The 4,946-nt window shown below is 41.1% G+C and overlaps 1 protein-coding gene across 1 annotated transcript in view; it reads right to left on the bottom strand.

The window, feature by feature from the left end:
• Positions 1–4,917, bottom strand: part of LARP1B (La ribonucleoprotein 1B) — a 106,403-nt gene extending 101,486 nt beyond the window's left edge. The window contains exon 1 of the mRNA XM_030884789.2: positions 4,836–4,917. The gene's annotated coding sequence lies outside the window, so the exon portion shown is untranslated. The remainder of the gene's footprint in view (positions 1–4,835) is intronic.
• Positions 4,918–4,946: the final 29 nt, after the last annotated feature.

The following is a 4,946-nucleotide window of genomic DNA, read 5'->3' as shown; positions in this document are numbered from 1 at the left end:
AAAAAAATTTAAGTGCTTAGCTGCTAACCAAAAGGCAGTCTGCTTTCCTACAGATTACAGTTTTGGAAACCCTACAGGGCAATTCTATTCTGCTCTGTATGGCGGGTTTGAGTGGGCATCAACTTGACTGGCATGGGATGTAGGTTTAGGAGTGGCTACTGGATGAATGATGATGTCCTTACTTTAGTCATCGAAATGATGACCTGGTATTCTGGGAAAACATTTGTGATAGAATTCTAAGGGAAAACAAGACAATAACATGACACAAATTCCAACTGTGCTATGAATAGAAACTAGAAGGGCACTTGGAAAAAATAAATGTGTTAAAATTAAGTTCTTTCAAAAAAATGTAAACAACCAGATGATGGTCACCATTGTTAAAGTAACAATATAGTTATTTCCTATGGACCACCCTGAAAATTTTTTAAAAGTTTAGATTAAAATGGATTAGCCAATACTTTAAATGAAAATATGTCTGGTGACATTTTATATCCTAAACACATACAAAAACATATTTGGAACCAACTACATATATAGAAAGTGGTCTGAAGGGATATTCACTAAACTGTTAATATTATCTTATTTTTAAAGGGGTGATATGTCTTGATTAATATTCTCTACTTGGTTTCTAAGTTCTAATATCCATTGCCATGGCTAGAGAAAACTCACAGGCAAAATTCATTATTAAAGGTTTGTTAAATTATGAAGTTATATGAAGTTATGTAAATTGATACGCAATTGGACAAATAGGTAAATCATAAATGGATGAAAGATCGAAGTTGTCAAGGATTCATTTATCTTGCTTGGATAGACAATGGTCATGGAAGGAGCAGTCAAGAGATCGAAAGACAAAGGTGTACTTTAGAGGACTTTTCTTTAGAGGACTGAAAAGCAGGGAGGTGACTTTGAGACTAAGATGTGTCTAACCTAAGCCATGGTATTCGCCGTTACATCAAATGCATGTGAAAGTTGGACAATAAGGAAGAAGAATCTATGCATTTGAATTGTGGTGCAGGAGAATATTGAAAGTACCAAGGATAAACCAATCAGTCTTGGAAGTAGTAAGGCCAGAGTGCTCCTTAGAGGCAAGGATGGCAAGACTTCATTCTTACATACTTTGAGTGTGTATCAGAACAGACCAGTCTCTGGAGCAGGGTAGCATAAAAGGTCCTCAACAAGATGATTGACAAAGTGGCTGCAATAATGGGCTCAAGCACAGGACTATTGTGAGGAAGGTGCAGGACTGGATAGTATTTCTTTCGTTTTTGCCTAAGGAATCAACTGGACTGCACTTAATAAGAAAGCTAACAAGTGATAATGCCAATGGGAAATGCTCAGGGTTGAGTTGTTTATCAACAACAGTTACAAAGTTCTGTCAAGTCTGCTAATGAATTCCCAAAGGGCATGCCACTATGCTATAAGCCTCAACCTGAAGGCATTCAGTTTAAGCTGTGGGTCGGCAAACCCAGTTCCCTGAATTAAGTACCCAAGTACCTCACTCCAGTAAGCCTAAACTCAAAGGCACTCAGCTCCACTTCCATTGGTCAGCAAGTCCAGCTTCCCCAATTTAGTGCCCACAGGCACCCTACTGAACAAAAGCACTCAAGCTTTACTTGCTCTGTGAATTAGGAAGTCCATCACTCTGTTCCATGCTCTGGCTCCTAGTTCTGCTGCTGCTCCTCTGATGGCATAGCTGTCTTTGGGATGCAGGAAGTTCACTGCATAGGGATCTTGGCTCCAAAGGACACACTCCATTCCTGGCTCTTGCTTCTTGCTGATAACGAAATTCCTCCTCCAACTACACAGCAGGCTCATTTTATACACAGCAGAATGGCACTCCAGGAAAACTTTGTTCACAATTACTCATAGGTGAATTCTATCAATGTCTTTCCCCACCTTCTTACTAGACCAGTTCAGGGAAAGGTTGTTTGGCTAACAGAAGAGCCACATTAAATAACACTAGCCCTTGCAAGGGGGACATCAAAAGTTCTATCTTTTTATAAGAAAATGTATTTGGGTATCATTTATCAATTTATGTAGTGTTGTTTTACTAGAACAATAAGCTAACTTGAGGTACTGAGACATCAGTATTGGGAGGTAATGGCTGACAATAAGCAAGAATTATGTACCATTTCTCCATGAATGAAACAATGAAAGTATTATAAAACTAATTTTATGTGCTAAATGCAACCACGAATCCCATACCATTTCAGTGGAGACTGTCCAAAATAAATAAAACTACCCGAATATACTCGAGTATAAGCTGACCCAAATATCAGCCGAGGCACCTAATTTTATAACAAAAACTGCATTTTAAATGTGCTGGAAAACTCGGCTTACACATGAGTATTTACGGTAATTTAAACAAGGTTAGGACAGATTGTGGGAAAGTTCTTTCTGGTCCCATTGAATTCAAGACAGCAGTCTCACTATTCTAAGCTTCTTGGTTGGCTTGGAGCTGGAGAGGGCCTTGTTCCAAAAATTATCTGGATCACTAGAGAGGGCAATACACTGGCCAGAACTATCCTAAAATAGAAGACTCACAAGGGCTAAAGAGCAAAAATCTGCTTCATTTAGAAGTGCAGATTTTACAGTCCTGAAACATACGCCTACATTTGCTATACTGTATATGTCTGCTACCTCTTTAAAACAAAAACAACTTTCTGGCACAATTTTGTAATTTTGTAGGTGATTCCTTAGCCACATTAATAGAGTGGCAGCATATCCAGATTTGGCAGAACAGATCTATTTAGGTCTGTTATCCCAGGATTATTAATACGCTTTTTCTTGTTCAACAGTATTCCGGTTTGCAAGATTAATTACGCAGGCACCCTACTAATAGGCACTGAAGACTTCCTGATGTGCACCTGCTTTGAACCTGTCAGACCTTTGTCCCTATTTCATTATTCTTGAAGATGCAAAGTTGCTTAGGAAAATAGGAAGCCAGAGCACCAAAGTTACAGATAGCTCCCTGTTATTTAGAACTGGAAAAATGAGTCCATCCACTTCATTTGCAAGGCCCTGGAGTCTTGTCAGAAGTCAAGTAGTTAGTAACAACACCCAAACTAGACTCAAACTCTCATATCAACCCATTTTGACACTACCATCTAAGTTACCTACAAAGTCCTGGTTAAACAGTGAAGTCAGATGGGTCTGCAGACTGGTTTTCCAGCAGGCATAAAAAAGGATCCCAAGGAATGCAGAAAGAGTTGCTTACATACACTAGCAAAACTTATATCCACCATACCACACACTAAGCATCACCTTGTTATTTTCAAATGAAAATGATTCTTGCCATTAGTTGCAATGACTCAATAAGTGCCAAGTAGATTTTGACTTTTCAGAAGCTATACCCGAGGTCTGTTTTCTTAGGTGTCTCCTGCTGAGCTGGAAGCACCAATCTTTTGGCTAAATCAAGAACTTAGCCATTTGTGACACCAAGGAACTTCCTCCAATGAAGATTAAGATCTATCTCAACCCAATGAAAAGAGCAGCAAATTAATTAATTCACCTGTTAAAGTATCACCAGGTCATCTTCAATTAAAATTCCAATCAAGAAAAAACAAGCTCATTGGGTGTAGGTTACGGAATATAATGTTTAACTCTATTGAAATCCGTAAGTAGAGAGATAAAAGCAGAAATGTAAAAATGATTTATGGGGCTTATGCTAATTTTTACTATTTTCCCAAAGATGTTCTCCTCAGTCAGCAAAAAGAGAAAACATTGATCTAAATTACAGGGGAAATGGCAATAAATTTAGGAGAAATTTTTAAGTAATTTTTTGTTTTACCAAGAATTATTGACCCCTGTTTCCAAGCAAAAGCTAAGGAACTTCACCAGCTGTCTAATTTTATTGGAGAATTCCTCTGATGAAATCTTGGTAACATACTACCAACAATGTGTCTATAATCACCTAACATTTATAACATATCACTTATTCGCAGAACCCTGTTTGTTTTCTATTAACACCCTCAGATTTTCCCTATTCCCCTTTAAACCTTTAATTCTAAGGAAAAAGTCCATCAAGCTGCTATAATTTCCATATAAAAAGTTCAACTAACTTAATAAACCCTAAGAAATCAAAACTGGAAGATGCCTTGTAGCAGTTCCATTAAAAAATGTTTGTGTAACTTCTTAAAACTGCAGTTGCTACAACCAAAATAAAGCCGCCAGGGGCTGCAGGAAGTAACCTGGTCAGCATTGCCAATGCAGTGGCATAATCTTATTCTCCAGTAGTTAAAGGGAAGGGGCGCTAACTCAGTGTCAGACGACTACCCTTTACCTAATGGGCAGTCCACCCCACTCGCAGTCTACTTCCCTGACAATCATAACTCAAAGTACGGTCACTGCGAGTACATTTTAATGTTAAGGAATGCCCGTTTTCGCAAACCTCGAGGCTGGCAGCTTAATAAAAATGCCACGCTTTCCCTGGCTCAGCATTGCTTCACCCCTCTTTAAAAAGCTCACTCGACCTTTACCCTCGGGTGAACTCCAGTATCTACCCAAAGCCTGCTACTTTCCCAAGTTGCTAACACGTGGGGCAACACACTGTCGGGGCCGCGCCGCCAGCCCCGGCGCCTGAGCCCGCGGTGCCCCCACCGGGCCACCGAACCTGAGGTCCCACCTCTTCCTGCCGCTCTCTTCCCAGATGTCCATTTATGTAAATAAGCAGCGTGAGAGACACCTTGGAACGACATACCTCCGACTGTCAGGGAGGGAGGCCTGCCCCTCCCCCAGCCTAGCGCCCGAATCGCCGCCACGCGCTGCCAGCCTGACTGGTCGCCTGTGCCCGCACCCTCCCTGCTCCCAGTTTTCCGAGAAGAGGAGCCACAGACCTGCCTCTGGGGTTTCCAGCGGAGACGGCGGCGGCTCTGTCCCGGCGGGGGGCAGGTGCTGGGGAGGCTTTTTGGTCCAGGGATTCTCCTTAGGCGGCAGTGGCGGCAGCT

The sequence above is a fragment of the Echinops telfairi genome, unplaced genomic scaffold (genome assembly GCF_000313985.2).
Source record: "Echinops telfairi isolate 266 unplaced genomic scaffold, ASM31398v2 ScPeMD7_14;HRSCAF=57, whole genome shotgun sequence".
Lineage (NCBI taxonomy): Eukaryota > Metazoa > Chordata > Mammalia > Afrosoricida > Tenrecidae > Echinops > Echinops telfairi.
Note: the sequence above shows the minus strand (reverse complement) of the source record. Positions and strands in the feature narration are given on the sequence as shown.